Raw genomic sequence first — 20,610 nt, 5'->3', positions numbered from 1 at the left:
TAATAATAATCTTTATTATTGTCACAAGTAGGCTTACATTAACACTGCAATGAAGTTACTGTGAAAATCCCCCAGTCGCCACACTCAAGTGCCTGTTCGGGTACACTGAGGGAGAATTCAGAATAGCCAAATCACCTAACAGCATGGGCAGGATTCCCTGTAGCCCGACACCAAAATTGGGAACGGCGATCAGGTGGAGAATGGCTCCCGATGCCGAAGTCGCGGCAGCCGCCGCATTGATGCCAGGTCACGATGCTCCGCCCCCTCCAAATCGACGTAATCGAGATGCGCACCGTACGCAGTCGCCACCCCGTTGGAAGGTCATTAGTGGGCCCACCCACGATGCTCCAACTCCGATGGGACGAATTCCCTACGGCGCGGGACACGTGTAGTCTCAGCAATCGTGAGCCTGGCGTGGCACCTGCGGAGGGAGAGAGTGGGCATGTAGACAGTGTCCAGCACCACCACTCTCGGCCAAGATCAGTGTCGCAAGCCAGGGGGCTTCAGCCAGGGCTGGAGGGAGTGGTGGGGGGTGGCCAGGAGGTGGGCTGGGGGTCGCGACGGGCGGGTACGCAGTTCAGCGCAGCCGGTGCCATCTTTTCCGGGGTGATCAGTGCGTGTCGGGGGTGTGGGTGTACACGAGTGTGCAGCCCATCAGCTCTGCCCGTGTGCAGGATGGTCCTGGCAATTCTCCAACCGTTTTCCGCGTGTTCTTCGGGTGTTTCACGCAGCGCCGGTGCGAGCCCCTCACTGGTAGTGGAATTGGTGAGGGTTTCGCTTCGATTTTCCCGTCGTGAAACACCACAGATCCTCCGTTGGAGTCGGCACTTAGCCTCGGGAATGGAGAATCCAGCCCCACATCATTCGGGACTTGTGGGAGGAAACCGGAGCATCCGGTGGAAACCCACTGTTTTAAGGTTCGGTTGAAGCACATTGTTCAAAAGATACCTATGGAAGAGGATGGCTACTCAATCCATCTCAGTTCATCCTTTCAGAAAGATTAAGGATTGTCCCAGTTTCAACATTCAGTTATTTCTTAGCGGGATTTGTGCTGCCTCAACTTTCTCTGATGCTCTGTTCTTTGTTATCATCGCTGTGTGAGGAAAGATTTCCTGGTGCATACTAAATTATCTCTATTAGCTTTAATTTGTGTCTCTTAGGTTAGCCCAATAATTTGTCCATTTCATTCCCATAACCGTCTTGACCGTTTCTCAAAATAACCTGGGGTGGAGTCTCTCCTCCTGTCTTTAGTACTATTGCAGCTTCTTTTTGTTACGATTAACATTATGACTCTCCTCTGCACTATCTCCAACACTGAAACATCGTCCTTGTGTATGTACAACCAGAACTGAACACAGTTACAGTCAGACAGAGCAGTTTGATCACAATTTCCTCTGATGTAGACTGTATTGTTTTAGTCATACAATTCACTAACTTTGTTGATTGCTGCTATTGCTCAATATGTTGAGCAACAAATCTACTAAGACCCCTTGCTCTCTTTCCAGTTATTCCTTGGCTATTTCAACCACTTTATGGAATACTTTGAATGTGAGCAGCAAAGTCATTTTCACTCAACACAAATGCATGGCCCATACATGTCTAATACTGACATATAGGTTCGCAGAAGGTTGGTGGAAGGAGTTCTCCTCCAAGGCCTGATGCATGCTCTTGGAGCATTGTGGCAGAGAATGAGAGCAAATTCAATCAGTAAGAGCTACTGGCATTCTTTCGCACTAACCTGAGATTTCAATTCCCCTGTCCCGCTGGAACTGCTGCTAGTCAGTCCTTCCCCAATCTATTGCATGCAAATGGCAGCCATGCCAGAGGCCTTGGAAGCTTTTCCTCCTTCCGCCCTTCTCACTAACATTTCCTGGGATCACCATTGAGAAGGTAATGGTAAATCATCTGACCTCCCACTGATTTAGCAATGTAAGCATCAGTGTCTATCAAGGCATACTAGCCTAGAACTTCATTGCATCTCTGGCATTTTCCTGGGCACTGATGGTGGATGATGAGCCTTCCAACAGGAGCCCAATATGCCAATTCAACGAGTTGCACAAAATCAAATGCGCGGTAAACAGGTTGACATCTGATATTGCCGGAACTCCACTCTGAAGAGGGCAATCCGGCTTCAGTGTGGAAAATGGGGGAATCTTCCATATTCGTAGAATCATAAAATCATGGAATCCCTACAGTGCAGAAGGAGGGCATTCGGCCCATCGAGTCTGCACTGAAGCCCTTTGAATGAGCACTCTATCTATGTCCACCCCACCCTATCCCCATTACCTCGCAATCTAACCTGCACATCCCCGGACACTAAGGGGCAATTTAGCATGGCCAATCTATCTAACCCGCACATCTTTGGACTGTGTGAGGAAACCAAAGCACCCGGTGGAAACCCACACTGACACGGGGAGAATGTACAAACTCCACATAGGCAGTGACCCAAGGCCAGAAAGATCCCCTGTCCCTGGTGCTGTGAGGCAGCAGTGCTAACCACTAGGAAGATCCCACTGATTGTAATTTTCTACCCAGAGTAAAAATATGTATTTTGCAAATAACAAAATGTTTCCTCTGCTCTAGTATATTGATGTATGTTTATTTTTCGAGCCACATAAAACTATTTGAGCAATCAACCTATTTCCTTAAAATAATATTTTTCTTATTCTCAAAACGTTTGGGAACACAAGTTAACTTAACTTGATTGGGTATCAGTAAGAATGTCAGTATCAGTTACTGCTCATCAAATCTGAACAGAGAAAAATAAACTACTGACATAAATTGGTGGGTCTTCGAAAAACAGCAACTAGCTATTGACTGATGCATTAACTCAGACATTTCCTCATTTGTATTCAGTCCTTATCATTAGGTTGCTGATTAGCATCCTTCGTGGTCTCACAGGAATGTGGGAAGGACGAAAAGCATAATTGTTCAGTTTCCCTTTCAGCGCAAAAGTATGGCTGATGTGTGACATTTCATGTCTATCTTTGTCATGGTGTTGGAGAGCTTCTTTCATCAGCATTAATAATTCCTTAGGTAGGTTTGCAAATCTGTTGAACGTGGTGGAAGTGCAAAATGAAACCTATGCATTCCTCATATCGAGACAAGTAAATACTCACTTACTCCTATATTGCTAATAATTTATTGCAAGGTGGTATTGGCAAAATTTTGTTAAGAGCTCACTTTCTTGTCCTTCTGATGAAGGAATGTTAAGGAACACTATATAAGCAAAAGAGTAGACCCAGAATTTAGGTCCAAAACAGAATACAGTAAATGCATAATAAAATTTAACCAAAGTCAAACAACATGGGCGAGATTCTCCACTCCCGCGCCGGTTGGGAGAATCGCCTGGGCCGCCCAAATTTCCCGCGGCGCCGGTCTGACGCCCTCCTGCGATTCTCCCAAGTGGCGGGAAGGGCCCCGTTGAGTTCCGCGGGCCGCAGGCCGGAGAATCGCCCGAGACACCCAAAATGGTGTTTCTCCGGCACCATGCTATTCTCAGGCCCGGATGGGCAGAGCGGCCAGCCGAAAACGGCGGGTTCCCCCCGGCGCCGTCCACACCTGGTCGCTGCTGTCGGGAACAGCGCGGGAACGCTGGGGGGGGGCGGCCTGTGGGGGGGAGGGGGGATCCTCCACCGGGGGGTACCTCAAATGTGGGATGGCCCGCGATCGGTGCCCACTGATCATCGGGCCGTCCTCTCTGAAGGAGGACCTCCTTCCTTCCGCGGCCCCGCAAGATCCGTCTGCCATCTTCTTGCGGGGCGGACTCAGAGAGGATAGCAACCGCGGGTGATGCCAGTTATGCGGCACCGGCCGCGTTATGTATGCGGCGCCGCCTTTACGAAGCGACAAGGCCTGGCGCGTGTAGATGACGCGGCCCCGCTCCTAGCCCATTATCGGGCCCTGAATCGGTCGGGATAGGGGCCGTTTCGCGCCGTCGTGAATCTCGACGACGTGGGCACTTCGGCGCGGGAGTGGAGAATCCCGCCCCATTTTCCTGTAGGGATCACACCCTCCGTGACACCCTGGTCCACTCCTCCATTACGCCCAAATCCCTATCCTCTGCCCACAGCACCTCCCCTTGCAATCGCAGAAAGTAAACACCTGCCCCTTTACCTTCTTCTTCCGCACCGTTCAAGATCCCAAACACTCTTTTCATTTGCAGCTCCTTCATTTTGGTCTGTTGTATTCGCTGATCCTAATCCGGCCTCCTCCACATTGGGGAGACTAAATGCAGACTGGGTGATCGCATTGAGGAACATCTTCCCTCAGTCCGTAAGCATGACCCCATCTTTCCTGTTGTGTACCATTTTAACTCAACACCTTGCTCTCAAGCCACATGTCTGCCCACTCCAGTGAAGCCCGGCGTAGGCCGGAGAAGCAACATCTCGTCTTCCAGTTGAGCATTTTACAGCCCCCCACACTCAACATTGAGTTTGGCAGCTTTAAATTGTGACTTTCTTCTCCATCTTAAACCCCTTTTTCAAATATCCCATACAAGTATTGCCTCAATACAAACCTCCCTCTCTCCCCCTTCCACACATCAGTGTTTTGTTCTTAAAGTTGCTACTTTTTGTTTCAATCTCTCACAACTCCAACACATTCTCCCTCCCTTTAGTTCTGACGAAGAGCCAAAGGACTCAAAATGTCAACTCTGCTTTCTCTCCTTACACATGCTGCCGAGTTTTTACAGCATCATCATTTCTTGTTTCAGATTCTAGCATCCTCAGTATTTTGCTTATCTTCCTAATGTTTCCTTGGAAAAGGAATTACAGACTGTAATTTATAATTACCTTTGTCAAAAATGAATGGTCTGTTGCTATAGGAAATGCTGAAAAAGCTTTAAACCTCCCTGATCTAATTGTCTTGTGTGTAGTGCCAACATAACCTAACCTTTTAGTATAGACTAGCTGTATAAATATTGTAGAAATAAATGGGGTTTCTTTCACCAAAACAAATGAAGGATATAGGTTGAATTAATTTTACCTGAATCTGTGATTAATTTAAGCTGCCATCAGATCCAAATTGCTCTAAGAAAGGCATATAAAATTGTAATTTTTCTTTTAATTTGGTGCTTGAGTACGTCTCTGATATTTTAATTAAACCATAATGAAGTCAGAGCTCAGTTCATAAAACATTCCACCCTTGTCTTTGACATCATCATTGTCATTCCATAATTGTTGTTTGCTAATGAAAGTTAGCATATTCCTTTTGTGTGAACATTTTATGCAGCCAAACTATTTGTTAAAAATATTTAAATTCTCTATCCTAGGGTTTCCTAAACGGGGTTCCATGGAACCCTGGAATTCTGTTGCATACGTCCAGGGGTTCTGCAGTAGGCTGCGCCGATGTTTAAAGATGATACAAAGCTGCTTGTCCATTCAGAGGCTGATTTCTCCCTGTATTGGCTGCTGATGGCTATGGGGGGTGAGTGATGGGAGTTGGGAGGGGGGGGGGGGGTAGTGGAACCAGCTGTGGGGTGAGGCGAGGCCATGAGAGGGAGAGGAAGTGGCCTTGGGGCAGGAGAGCGCCGATCAGTACTGGTCAACACAATCGGGGACCAGACTGAATGGCACTCGTGGGGGTCTCCTAGGGGATCGGAGGCCCCCGGCTGCATGCCCTTTGGGCAGGGTGGTACCCTAGCACTGCTGGTGCCATCCAGCCACCCTGACACTGACAGCCTGGCAGTGCCACCTGATAGCCAGTCTGGCACTGCCAAGGGGCCCTTGTGACACGGCCTGCAGAAATACCAGGTTGGCATTGCCACGGTACCAAGCTGGCATTTTTTTGCATGGTGGCAATCGTGCCAGGGGTGCCTTTGAGGGTGTTGGGTGGTTCGGGGGCTGCGTTGGGGGCTTCAAAGGTCAGGATGCCATTTAAAAATGGCGAGCGGAGCTCCTCCGTGCAGAAAACAGTGCTATGCCTCGGCCCCATGTTCCCCGCTGAGGCCCCCTATCTAACCCAAGCTGCAAGTGTTGGGAACACGCGGCTGAACACACTCACTATGGGATTTTGTTCCCATTTAGATAAATCGCGCCCCATGTTTGCTTCCATATAGAATCCCTATAGTTCAGAAGGAGGCCATTCAGCCCATCAGGTCTGCACCAACGCTCTGAAAGAGCATTGCAACGCCCCCCCCCCCCCCCCCTCACCTCCCACTAATCCTACCCTTCTAACCCCACTTAACCAGCACAACTTTAGACACTTAGAGGCAATTTTGGCATGGCCGATCTATCTAACCTGCACATCTTTGGACTGTGGGAGGAAACCGGAGAACCCGGAGGAAACCCACAGAGACATGGGGAGAAAGTGCAAAATCCACACAGTCACCCAAAGCCGGAATCAAACCCGGGACCCTGGTGCTGTGAGGCAGCAGTGCTAACCACTGTACCATCGTACCACCCTGCTGATTACAGTTAACTTGACCTCTCTAAAAATCTCAACCCCGATGAATGCTCAAGTTCTGTCAGTTTGCCAATACCGATTGATATTCCAGCTCACTACATAAAAGACTGAAACTATCAGCTATTCCTCTACCTTAAACTTCATTACCTTGCGACTGAAACTATCCTCCTCTCCGGCCACTACCTCAGACTGAACTGGTAGGTCGCAATTCTGACCTTTCGGAGGTCTGAAGTTTTCGACCTTTGGACACATGCATTCAGTGGGCCTAGAAGTTGGCGCAAAACATGCTTCCATCCGTGGTTGGCCTTGGAAGTTGACTTTGCAATGACAAAGCTATGCAAAGAGCGTCTAGTCAGCACATTTAGACACAGCCCTCAGTCCCCAGGCACCGTTTTGAAACTTTATTTCAACCAGGACAGTTCATCCACCCTGGATCGAGGTTGAAGCGAAACCGTAAAGGCTGCCTGGCAATCGGCTCACCCGCCAACCCTAAAAGTAGACGAGCCACGTAAATTGCATTCACTTGGCTCCTTTGTGGGCTAAATTACCTGCTTGGCTGTCCGCGGGTGTGCTCCTGACTCTTGCGCATGGGGAAATATTGTGCGTGTGCTTGATGATGTTGGGGCGTGCAGCCAACGTCTTTTCATTTCATTTCACTTCATTTCATTCATTTTGCATGATATTATGCACTTCCAGATCAGGCGTGTGCCTGCTGCGCAACATAAAATTCTGCCCTGAGTTTTAAACTCCACGTTCTATCCATTAACAAAATCGCTTATTGTTACCACTGCAGCACTGCCCACCTCAAAACATACTTCAGCCCACTGCAGCTGAAATGCTTGTACAAACCTTTGCTGCTTGACTTAACTATTTCAATGGTCAACGCACCATGTCCTGTCCTTCTCCCTCTGTGCCTATTGAAGGTACAACCCCCACCCATCTTCCTGCCACCCCCTCATCCCCAGCACCCAAGTCCTGTCTACTATGATCGCTCACTCTCTTCAATCCTTGCTAGTATCTCCCAGCCAAGCCCGCCCAATGGGCGCCAGGGTCCCAGGTTCGATTCCCCGCTGGGTCACTGTCTGTGCGGAGTCTGCACGTCCTCCCCGTGTCTGCGTGGGTTTCCTCCGGGTGCTCCGGTTTCCTCCCACAGTCCAAAGACGTGCAGGTTAGGTGGATTGGCCATGATAAATTGCCCTTAGTGACCAAAAAGGTTTGGCGGGGTTATTGGGTTACGGGGATAGGGTGGAAGTGAGGGTTTAAGTGGGTCGGTGCAGACTCGATGGGCCGAATGGCCTCCTTCTGCACTGTAAATTCTGTATGTTCTGTATATTCCAGGCTTACCTTCCTCGGGACTGTTTGCAGTCTCAGCAATAACCATTCGCCTTGCTCCAAACTGCTCTGGTGCTTCTTCTTCCACTGTGTCCCAGGCCTCTTCTTTATCCTTTGCAGGCAGACCTTTGCTAGAGCGTAGCCCCGGACTGGAGTATTCTGCAGCTTGCTGTCCCACCGCTGCCACCAAATGTCAGGCTTGGGTGAGGGTTCTGTGGGCCCAAAACATGGGCTAAAACATATAAATATATTGATCATCGCGTACAATGACACCTTCATGCTCCAAATCACAGTGCACAAAATTTGCAATACACCACAAAAATACGTTATGATGAACCAAAGTAATAAACAATAAATCAAACGCAAAATAAGCAATTCACCAGCATAGCTTGTGATGTTGTAAGGGGTTGTGCAATGATATAGGTGGGAGTTTAGAGACAGAACGTAATCAACCTGAAGATCAAATCAAATCAATAAAGAATGCATTGATTAACATATGTGAAGGCATGTAGCCAAGTTCATGGTTGTATAAATGGAAATAAGTCTCAGGTTGCCGAAGCAGGTTCTCATGCAGTCCGATCAGTCAGGTTCCAAAGTGGGTCCATTGTCCAGTACTGGTTGTAACCCACAAAGCGATTCACACAGGAATCCAATGTCTTCTTCACTGCCACCTTAAGGCTTCTGCTCTTTACTATTGCTCAGTGATCTATTTATATATAGTCTGTCCAAGGTCTATAGCTGTACCTCATCTCCAAGATTGACGTGGATGAACTTCTGGGTTGAAGGTCGCCAGGTCTAGCTGGGATTGCCGGTGGCCATCTTGTGTAAGGCCTGGCTCGGCGATCATGTTGAGTGAGGGACGAATACAAGAATGCAAATTTTGTCAAAACATTCTGTACATTTTAATGTTAGGTTGTGAACTGTGGTGACACTAATCGTTTGTGAGGTTGATCTAGCCTGTGATGTGTGACTGATTCCCTGTGTTGTTACTGGTGTGGGGTCCTGACATGCCTGTATGCCTGCAATCACAGTGGAAGATCTGTGATACCCAGGAGGATTGATTGTACTTGCACCCCAGAACTACGGATCCTGGACATAGAATTAGTGAATGGTCGTATGCTGAAAGTTTCATTGTAAAAGGTTTCACTATGGCCTTCTACCTCTGGTGGTACACATCTTTAAAATCTGCAGTGATAGAACATTGGCACTTACTCCTCTGTCAGACTTGGCCAATAACAAATAGTTACCAACTTTCTTTGAATCTTCTCAAACAGGGCAGATACTGCGAAGGCATTTACGTTTTCCATAAGCATGTGCATATATACATACCAATTAGGAGCAGCACTGTGCCACTTGGCCATTCAAGCCTACTCCACCATTCAGTAAGAGCATGCTGACCTGATTGTAACCTCAACTCCACTGTCCCCAATAACCCTTCTGCCCCTTATTAATCAAGAATTTATCTAGCTCTGCCTTAAAAGATTCTGCTGCCACTGCCTTTTGAGGAAGAAAGTTCCAAAGACTCACAATCCTCTTCGAGAAAATGATTCTCCTCATCTCCATTTTCTAAACAGTGACCCCGAGTTCTCGATTCTTCCACAAGAGAAAACATCCTATCCGCATCCACCTGTTAATACTACTCAGGATCTTAAAGTTTTCAATCTTACTCTTTGTGGTAGTATCAGGTATTACGGTACCCAAGAGGCTGTAGACCATTGGGTAAGCCTAGCAGCTTGCCATTGGATGTTTGGTATGTGACTCTGCCCTGACGGGGTATAAGAACAGATGCCGTCCCAGCAGCCCTCATTCTGTACTGAAGCTGCTGGGGAACAGATCTAGTCTATTAAAGCCTTCAGTTATGATACAACCTCGTCTTCGAGTTTAATTGATCGTGCATCACTCTTCTAAATGCCAGTGGATACAAGTCTAATCTGGCCATCCTTTACTCAAAAGCCAACCCGCCCTTTCCTGGTAATGGCCGAGTAAAACCTCTTTGAGCTGCTTCTGATGCATTTACATACTTCCTAAAGTAAGGAGACCAATACAGTACATAGTACTCAGTCTGAGGATACAAGGGAGATCATTTCAGGCAGAGATTGGGTGAAATTTCTTCAGCCAGAGAGTGGTGAGCCTGTGCAATTCATTATCACAGAAAGTAGTTGAGGCCCAAACATTGGCGGCGGAATTTTCCGAGCCTCGGCTCTGAAATCCCGATCGGCACGGGGGAGGAGAATGGGTGTTGACAACGAAAACTGGCGTGACGCGTTCTGCGATTCTCCAGTCCCCAGCCAGTTGTCCCCAGAGAAATGCCCCGAATTGCACGCATGCGCGCGGTCTACGCAGCGCCCGTAGGAAGCCATTGACAGAGACCCCCACGGCGATTCTCTGACAACAGCTGGCCGCGTTCCTGACGGCGTGGTTCTAACCACGTTTTGCCTGTCGGGAACGGCCGGAGGCGTCTGGGGAGTCAGTCCGCGGCTGCCCAAATGGAGGGCAGAGGGATCCCTCACTGGGGGGGGGGGGGGGGGGGGGGCATTCAAGAAGCTTGACACCATCCAGGACAAAGCAGCCTGCTTGATTGGCACCCCTTCCACAAACATTTAATCCCTCCACCACTGACGAACAGTGGCAGCCATGTGTACCATATGCAACATGTACTGCAGGAACTCAGCAAGGCTACTTAGACAGCACCTTCCAAACATACAACCACTACCATCTAGAAGGGCAAGAACAGCAGATACCTGAGAACATCATCACCTGCATGTTCCCCTTCAAGTCACTCATCATCCTGACTTAGAAATATATCACCGTTCCTTCACTGACACTGGGTCAAAATCCTGGAATTTCCTCCCTAGCGGCACTGTGGTGTGCCTACACCTCAGTGACTCAAGGCCGCGGCTCACCACCACCTTCTGAAGGGTAACTCGGGATGGACAATAAATGCTGGCCTAACCAGCGATGCCCACGTCCCGTAAATTAATAACATTTTAAAAATTCAGTCCTCACTTTCGCCAAGTTAAGAATATTTTTGTTGCATTACTTGTGTTCTCATTTTCACACTCTTTTTTACTTTAAGCGAGACGTTTACTTTGAGAGGATTCTGGCTGACTTTTCTGACAGGCAAGAGGTAATGAGGAAAGAATTGATCTGGACAGTGCTGATTGACTTTTCTTTGCCTAGTGTCTTTGGGTAATATGCTATTCATTATCTGACTATGATCACAACATAACACCAATTTCAGGCACAGTTAGACTATTGGTCTATCTAGCTGAGCCATCCTATTCCCTCAAGCTTTCCTTAATGCATTTATATATTTAATAGGACTGAATCCTGTTTCCTGACAGTAACTGTCCAGAGCCATTTTTGAACTTGTTCATCCCTTCTTGCTCCACCACTCTCAGGGTTAATCTGTTCATGTTTATCACCCTTCTACTGATTGTTTTTCTGAGTTTCCTATTTTCCCATCCAAAGTCCTTATTCTGACTGCTTACTTTATTTAAAATGCTGTGTCAGTAACATGGTCACAAGGCTGACATTGTCAGTTGGTTGAGACTAACCCGCCGAGACTGCGGCCTAAAATTCCCGGTTCATTGTGGTCTGGCTGGGAGGCCAGTGGGCTGGCAATCTGCTGTAGGAAGGTGGCAGGAGGGGAAGCTGACATCTTCCCCTCCACCGCCATGGCAGTTTGCCAGCAGTGAGTGGGCACCTCAGTAGCAAGACCACCCTCCGAGCGGCAAATTAAACAACTATTCTCATTTAGGCCCAGGCCTATCTCCTTCTGGCCCAGGCACCAAACTCCAGTTTGTCTTCTGCCCAACCAATCCCTGCCTGCCCCAGAATGCAATATCAGAGGAGTTACTTTTTTGACTCTCATCTTGTTGTGAGCTAACCTTTTATAACAAAAAAATGCAAAGGACACGAGTACTGTAAATCAGTCGAAGGGGGCACAGGAAACACATACTGACATAGGAAGCTACGAAAGGAAACAGTAGAGACAAGAACGTGCAGTCAGAGAGAAGCGGAGTAGTAGCAAGGAACTGGATTCAATCTTTTTTTAAATAAATTTAGAGTACCCAATTATTTTTTTATTCCAATTAAGGAGCAATTTAGCTTGGCCAATTCACCTAACCTGCACATCTTTGGGTTGTGGGGGTGAAACCCACGCAGACATGGGGAGAATGTGCAAACTTTACACGGACAGTTACCCAGTGCCGGGATTCGAACCCGGGTCCTCAGCGCTGCAGCCCCAGTGCTAACCACTGTGCTACATGCCGCCCTAACTGGATGCAATCTGAGGCATAGAGAGCGCAATGAGATAGAATACATAAAAGTCATAAAAAGAGTGAAAGACACACACTAAATGATAAGCATTAGGCAATAGGCACCATTACAGGAAGGGACGCTCAAGCTTTATTTTTATACTGATTTGGGCATGAACAGTGCCATAGAAGGCCAATAGATTTGAAAAATATTGACTGGGGTTTTGTGCTCCTGTTGGCAGTGGGCATGAATGGTCATGGGAGTGCAAAATATCATGATAGGCCCAAAGCGCGATTTATGCTGGTGGGAATTCCCGTTTAGAATGCCCCCCGCCAATAGCATAACGGGAATCCTTCCAGCCGTTGTGCGAAGGGTGTTGGGATGGGGGGAACAGGGAGAGGAAGTGTTCCTTGAGAAAGGTTGTGTTGTGAGGGGGCTTCTTTATTTAATTTAATTGGGGTGCCCTTTTTGATCTTTTGAAATCCAAGTTGTTGGTGCAGCAGGTTCAATCAGAGCAGGCCCCACCAGCGTTACATCGTGGGATCTGCGTTCAGGCTGGCGACCTGCACGCCATTTCCTTTCCACTTGCTGCTGCCACTCTTCTGAAAAATGGGACAATTTCAACCCACTAAATACAAAAATGTCCTCCAAAATACTCTTCTATCAACACACTCTCCAACCTTTATCTTGATGTCTCCAACACAGAAGGTTGACCATGCATTTTTTAACTGTAAAGTTGACAGGTGTACAAGAATTATTAAAAAGAAGAAATCGGTTTCATTAATTGGGACTGGCCTGGAGGAATGCAGGCATAACTTTCAAGGTCACAAATATCAAAGTAATTTCGCTGAAACTGATGCACTAAGCTTATCAACTTCTGCAATACATTGACTGCATAATGATCACGAACGGAGCAGTTTACAATGCAAATCACATATTCAGACTTTTAAACACACAGCATTCACACTTGCAATATTGCAATCTCAGACAAATTAGCTAACTCCCAAAATGTCAACATATAAATTCTCAGATTTATTTGTACATATTGCCTCCAGAAATATTTCTTAAATCTCAGTAATTGCTGTTTTTCCATTATGTTAACAAGATTCTACAAATGCAATTCAAGCAATCTGCTAACAAAATGAAAAGACTTCTAAGTAACAATACCCCAGCAAAATACACACTTCCACATGATTGTACAGACATCAAACTTTGGATATAATGCTGCATTCGTCAAAAGGGACTCAATGACTGCTACCAAAAACAATGGGAATAATATTCCTGAAAAATGACTCGGTGTCATATCGGGCGGGAATCACGGGGTGAATCCCGCCGGGTGGATGGGTGTGATCCAGATCGCAATCAACCCACATTTAGTGTAATAAATGATCCCCATATGAATCATGTCGAGCCAGAGATCCCAGGGTTCTTATTTGCCCGACTCGGGGCTCAGCTGTCAATGACTAACAAGAGGGAGCTGCATTTAAACCAGTGTTTTCCAAACTTTTGCCTTGGACCCATTTTGACCAACCCGCCATCCTTAGGGACCCATCCTTAGCCGACCTTCGCAACCCAGAGCAGCTGACGTTAGCGGCTCACCCCAGCTGACCTTTCTGACCCATGCCAGCCGACCTTCGTGACCCATGCTGCCCGATCTTCACAACCCCCCATTTCCACTTACCTTTAATGTGACAGCCTGCTTGTCATTCAATGTTACATTCCTGCTAAGGACTTCAACAGGTGATTTAATTTCTCACTGTATCCATTGAAATAATTTAAGAGGTTTGTCCTCGAACTCGCCATGCTTAGTCTTCAAGTGCCTTTCAAGCTTTGAGGGTTTTACTCTTTCATATGCCAGTACTTCTCTGCATATAACGCACATGAGCTTTGCATCCTGATTTGCATTGGCACAATTAATAATCCCATACCTCAAGAAATCATCTTTATACTGCTTTGTTCCCAATTTCAGCTTCTTCTTCATGAATTGTTTAACAGAGGCCCTGGAGCTCAAACCAGCACTGCTAGCAGCTACAAAATGGAGGAATCTCTCTCGTGCCCAGAGCACGTGATGTCAGTGTATGGGGCGTGTGACCTGCTCCCTGCCGCTGCTTCTGGGGAGAAGACGTCATCGCTATTTTAAACGAATCTGCTTCTGAATCAGCGTGCTGATGTCAGGAGGAGGCGGTCTGCCTCGCTGGGCACCGGGCCTGCAGACTGCTGACGTGGCACGCACACACAGGATAGCCGGCATTCTGAAAGAGGGTCGCGGCTGACATTTTTAAAAGTTGGTCGCAGCTGTTTGGGAGTTTTTTTCCCACCATCGGATCGCTGCAACCGATGGCCCCGCGACCCACCCGCGGGTCATGAACCTGACTTTGAAAACTGTCCCTCAGCACTCACTCCGACTTAAGCCAGGAGATCTGCTCCTCGATTTCTGTATTCAGACCTGGCAAGCCTTCTGGACACCATGGAGGAGAGGCGGGGCACCCTGTACCCTCCAGGGGGTAGGAGACCCCAGAGCACTGTGACAAATCCTGCCTGGGAAGCATTAGCACCTGCAGTTAGTGCCAGCAGCATAACAAGGAGGACAGGCGGCCAATGTAGGAAGAAGATGAATGACCTCCTATGAGCTGCAAGGGTTAGTTACCACCTTTCTCCTCCTGGCATTACTCCTGCCTGGCACCTCTGGGTTCCTCCGCCTTCTAATCCATTGGCTGCCACCTCGCACTCGCCCAACAACCGTCCTCCCTGATTGTTCCTCAAAACCTCCGTAACGCGTCATCACAACTCCTTTCTGTCTAGAAGCGGTGCCCACACATGCTACCTGCTGTAGACCTGGTCCGCCGGGCGTGAGGCTCATAATGTCCTCTTTCTGTCCCCGCAGGAGAAGCCCATCAGAGAAAGAGGGAGTCGGCAGGGGGGTCCCCGTGTTGTGAGTCCTCACCCCAGTGAGGAAAGGGCCCTGGAGTTCGCTGGGGTGGCCGAGGAGCGAGCAGTGGCCAAAAGCAAGGCAGCCAGAGAAGTGAGGATCCATTGCATCTTCAGCCAGATGAGCTGTCTGAAGTGAGTTATTGTCCTCCCCTTTCATTGAACCTATGTCCCTTGCCTTACAAGCTCACCATCTAATGAACTAATGCGGCCGGCCATCCAGAGTCATGCATCCCCACCCCTCCCACTTTCCTCCCCGCTACCCAAGAGACCACATCGGAGGAGAGTTCCGAGGAGAACACCAACAATGCATCACAACTATCACCCGCACCTCCCACCAGTGCAGAGACACACACAACCCGGTGGGTGAGATTAGCAGACAAATTTCTGGGCCACTATCTAGTGAGCACCGCACAGCAGCTGATGCACATCAGATGGAGGCAGGAAATTCCAAGAGAAACAGCATTGAGTGGTCTGCTGGATCCCAGGACTAAGCTGGGCCCCAGCCAGATTCCGAGCCCTCGAACAAGATTCTCCCTGAGCTGCTAGAGATGCTAAGCCAGAGCCGTGAGATGCAAGAGAGGGTGTCAGCAACATTCCTGCAACTGCAAGGCCGATTGGAGGAGTCCCAAAGGCTTCAGGCGCAGAAAATGGTGCACCAAGGCAAACCCTGCGAGGGTGGCAGCCTCAGTGGAAAGCCTGGGGCACAACATCCGAGCCATGAATGGTGGTGGCCAAGATATGTCTCAGACTGTGACGACCATGGCTGAGGTCCTCGATGTCATGTCCCAGACACAAGGACATGTCCCAGACATAGGCAGACATTACTGAGGCACTCCAGAGCTTGGCACAGTCACAGAGGACCATCGCTGAGTGTTTTGACACCATGGTTTAGACAAATGGAGGCCTCCAGGACTGGCAGCGTCAGATGACTCAGAGGCTCTGGAGATCACTCCAGCTGCCCCTCTGTCCCATGGAATAACCCAGGAGCCCCCCCCACCCCCCGGCACTGGTGCATCTCAAGGGCAGCAACCAGAGTTGGGTAGCATGGCGACAGCTGTGACACTGGTAAGCCGGCCAGGTCCCTTCAGCTCCAGGCCCTCTAGAGGAAAACCGGCAAGGACATCACAGGGCACGGCAGGCAGTAGGCGGCCTTCACCTCTGATATGCATCTTGGGGACATAACGAGACATAACACTAGACCATGGAAGATTAAGAAGTTTTAGGTGCACTGATTGGGCATTGGTGAGGTCAGTAAACATAGTTAGGGAATAAATAACTGTTGCATGAAATGGTCACCATTAAAATATGTCACACCTGAAACTTGCAATGCCCATGTCATTTAAAGCTTTAGAACAGGGTGGCTCTCCCTCCCCATCTGGACTCAATTCCTGCTACAGGACCCCCAAGAGACGCAACCAGTGAGACCCATGAAACACAATGACAACACCCTGGAATGCAATTCACACACTGACTGGTCACAGACGTGTCTCCCGTACCTCCCAACTGTGGTCCAAAATGAAGTGCCCACGACGCACATTCAGCATGAGGATGGGAGTTGGCGCGCTGTCAGCGGAAAGATAGGAGTCCGACTTAATCAGAACCTGAGGATCACCACAGCCTTCCACACAGCGAATGGACATCGCCTTCCTGTAGAGTGACGCACTGACATTGCCAACACAGGCCCATCACCCTGGTGTGCTGTCACATAGACCCTCGGAGGGTGAAGGGGGAACTGGGTGATTGGGGAAGGGGCAAAGTGGAGGAAATTGAGCTGATGAACACAGACCCCCTGTCATGTGAATTTGGAGGCCATGAGGGCCTCCCTGGCTCTCCTGCAATGTCATACACTTGCTGCCACCTGTTCTCCATACTTCGGGTCCTCCTCGGGCTCGTCCTCCACCCCCTCCTGGACCTCCTCCTCAGACGAGGCTGCATGTTCCTCCTCCTCCTCCGGCATGTCGCCCCGCTGCTGTGCCAGGTTGTAGAGCACACTGCAGACCACAACAAAGCGGGGACCCTCTGGAGGCTGTACTGCAGTCCATACCAGAGCAGTCCAGTGAATGAACCCACATTTTCCAGCAACCCGATGTTCAACGACAGCACGGGTGGCAACGTGGGCCTCATTGTAACCAGACTCTGCCGAGACCCAGGGATCTTGACGATAGTGGCGAATCCTGAGGCTTGGGCATCTAGCTAGGCTTGGCCCAGGCCGAGATTGATATAGTTGGATGTCCGGAAACACAAAGCATCTGTCCCAGCTGCAACTGTGGGCTGCCAGTGCGAGACGTCACACAGGTCCCAAGCCTTGGAAAGACCAAGTGGTGCAGAGATTCAGGGCAGCTGTGACCTTCATGCCTAGCAGAAGCGGGTGTCCCCCTCCTCGATGGAGTGCCAGATATGGCACAGGTGCCACACTGTCTCCCTGGTAAGATGCGGTCTTCTGTGGCACATAGTATCTGTCAGCTCATTGAAGAACCAATGAGACCTGTACACCCTAGCTCACCGTCGGTGTACCCTTCTGGCCCTCTCCGCAGCCTGATGGGCAGGTGGGGTCTTGAGCCTTAGCGGTGGTACCTTGAGGCTTTGGTACAGGCTCCAGCCTGCGTTGACCTGGATGCAGCCGACGAAGTACACCTGACTCGGCTGGGACTATCAGGACGATAGCCAGCTCAGCTGGATCGATCCCAAAATTAATACTTTATCTGATAGGCTATGGAGAAGGAGAGAGACTGACGGTCAGTAAAGTCATTGATCCCGGGACACTCAACACCCCCAAATTCTTTCTCAACCCATGATCCTGGCAGCTGATCACTCATCACTGTGCCCACCGCCCTCGGCCTCCACACAAGTTGCCTGACCTGCGACCCTCAGCCCTTGCCATTGAAGGAATCTTCCCCTGGCCCTTACTTGGAGAGTGATGCAGCTGCAAGTGCTGAGGCATAATGATGATGGCCAAGTGGTTGTAGTGGCCTGACTCGCTGGACTATGAGAGGACACAAGATTTAACAGAGTCAACGAGGGGAGATACAACTATGGACAGTTGACACCCAACCTTGGACAACCCGAGATTTCATTGTTGTCATGCCATCACAGTCAATGCACCTGGGCTTCCATAGCTTGCACTGTGCTTTTAAGCCCGACTGTCCCTGTTTCTCCCTCGCACTTTACGTGACTGTCCTACCTTCTCTCAGAATGACATCAGCGAGCCGCTTGTGCTGGCAACCTACACACTCACTCCTGCCTAGATCAGGAGCCCTGAGACCCAGGCCACTGGCAGCAATATCAAGGAGATCATGCTCAGCTCTCTTCCACTCATCCTTTGGCAGCAAGAGTCCTTGGTGAACCCCTTGCTCATACAATATGAGTGTGCCAGCTGCCTCTCTGGTGTTGATGCACCTGTAGTGCAGGCCCGCTGTTCAAGCATCAAACGTTACAGGACATCCAGTCTCAAAGGATTTCTCTCAGACAGGGCACCTGATCTTTCGAGGGGCACGTCAGAGTTCAGGGACCATCAAGTGCTATCACAAGTAATCCCTCCTTTGAGATAGCCTTCATCCGTCAAGACAGAGGCTTGTCACAGTCAGTGGGATGTGAAATGGAATGTAAACAATCAAATACAAAGGTATAAAAGAAGGCATACTGCAACATTGAAACCACAGAGCCTATTGAAACTTCATGGGGGCTGAAATGCACTTTCAACAAGCAAGAATGAAGGGGAAATTTCAAGGGAGCTCAAATTAATTTTGTTCTTGACTGTTTAATGGGGAAACTTCCAGAGGGGTAAAATGGTCTTTAAACTGGCTAGTACAAAGGGAAACTTCAAGGGGGGTAAAATGGACGTTCAAGAGACAAGCTGTAGCATGGCTCTGTCCTCTGAGAGTTTTGAGGGACAGACAGGCTGCAGCTGTGGTTTGCCTGTTATGGGTGTTCACAAGATATAAAGATGGCTTCAATGCTTCACATACTCAAATCCCCCCCCCAAGCTCAAGGGCAACCCCCGACCTGGCCCCCTCCATCCCCCCCAACTCCCAGCCCCCTGATAGGACCCTCCTCCCCTTCCACAGCACCTGGCCAGCAGCTATGGTGCCCTTGAGCTGCATGCAGGTAGGTGGTGAGGGCTCCTCACCTTATTGCTCCCCCTCAGAGTCCATGGTGCCTTGTCTGTGCTTTTGTACAACAGCACTGAATGATGCCCGCGTGGCCTCCCGCTGGCAGGTGCAGTGACTCCCAGGCTGCCGCTGCATTCGACTTTAATCTCGCTAATGAGATTAAAATGAATGTAAATGAATTGTGATCAGGAGCGAAATTCTCCCGAAACGGCGCGATGTCCGCCGACTGGCGCCCAAAACGGCGCCAATCAGACGGGCATCGCGCCGCCCCAAAGGTGCGGAATGCTCCACATCTTTGGGGGCCGAGCCCCAACATTGAGGGGCTAGGCCGGCGCCGGAGGAATTTCCGCCCCGCCAGCTGGCGGAAACGGCCTTTGTTGCCCCGCCAGCTGCCGCGGAAATGACATCTCCGGGCGGCGCATGCACGGGAGCGTTAGCGGCCGCTGACAGTTTCCCACGCATGCGCAGTGGAGGGAGTCTCTTCCGCCTTGGCCATGGTGGAGACCGTGGCGGAGGCGGAATGGAAAGAGTGCCCCCACGGCACGGGCCCGCCCGCAGATCGGTGGGCCCCGATCGCAGGCCAGGCCACCGTGGGGGCACCCCCCGAAGCCAGATCGCCCCGCGCCCCCCCCCCCAGGACCCCGGAGCCCGCCCACACCGCCTTGTCCCGCCGCTCAAAAGGTGGTTTAATCCACGCCGGCAGGACAGGCAATTTATCGGCGGGACTTCGGCCCATCCGGGCCGGAGAATCCAGCGGGATGGCCCGCCAACTGGCGCGGCCAGATTCCCGCCCCCGCCGAATATCCGGTGCCGGAGAATTCGGCAACCGGCGGGGGCGGGATTCACGCCAGCCCCCGGCGATTCTCCTACCCGGCGGGGGGTCGGAGAATGACGCCCCAGGTTCCTGCCCTTTCTGAGCAATATTCTGATCATGCCAGCTGGAGGGAACCGGCAGAATGGCAAACCTTTTGGCGCCTGGCACAAATCTCGTTTTGGGGCTCCCGCTATTCTCCCAACTTAGTGGAATGGCGCAACACGGCCAGAGAATCATCCCCAATGGCTCTGAAAGCGCCCCAAGGTGTCCAAGCTGTTGTGCTGGGATCATGCCCTTCAAGCCTGACCCAGCTGGAGTTTTGGGGATCAGTGGGAGAACAGTTCATCTGCAGGGAGTAGGCAGGTAGTTGGATCACCACAAGTGAGCGTCACAGAGTTCACTCAATTAGAAACTCCAGCGACGCCACCCTCTGTGGACAGCACTTGTCCACTCCCGAGAGCACCCTTAACCAGGAAGTTAGTAATAGAATTTGTTTTTAATTAGTTCATTGGCCGCCTTCTGGAAGCTATTACACTTTGTCAGGCTGAGCGATCAGGCTTCCAGATATAGGCTGAAGAAGCGTCATGTCATTGGCCTTGTGAGGGGTGGGAGAAGCTTTGTCTCTTTAAAAAACTGCGTGGGAAAGCCAATATTTGAGTCAAACCCAATACATTTGGATCCATGCCGCCTTCTCGTGCTTCATGGATTTCCAGCCATGGCCCAACAGGTGTATGGAGAAATAGCCACGTACATTTAGAC

At 49.8% G+C, this 20,610-nt stretch overlaps 1 protein-coding gene across 1 annotated transcript in view; it reads left to right on the top strand.

Moving 5' to 3' along the window:
• The window catches only part of adgra1b (adhesion G protein-coupled receptor A1b), an 827,468-nt gene that overhangs the window by 773,171 nt on the left and 33,687 nt on the right, over window positions 1-20,610 (top strand). The gene's annotated exons all lie outside the window — the stretch shown is intronic.

The sequence above is a fragment of the Scyliorhinus torazame genome, chromosome 16 (assembly GCF_047496885.1).
Source record: "Scyliorhinus torazame isolate Kashiwa2021f chromosome 16, sScyTor2.1, whole genome shotgun sequence".
Lineage (NCBI taxonomy): Eukaryota > Metazoa > Chordata > Chondrichthyes > Carcharhiniformes > Scyliorhinidae > Scyliorhinus > Scyliorhinus torazame.
This window is presented reverse-complemented; position numbering and strand designations above follow the sequence as displayed.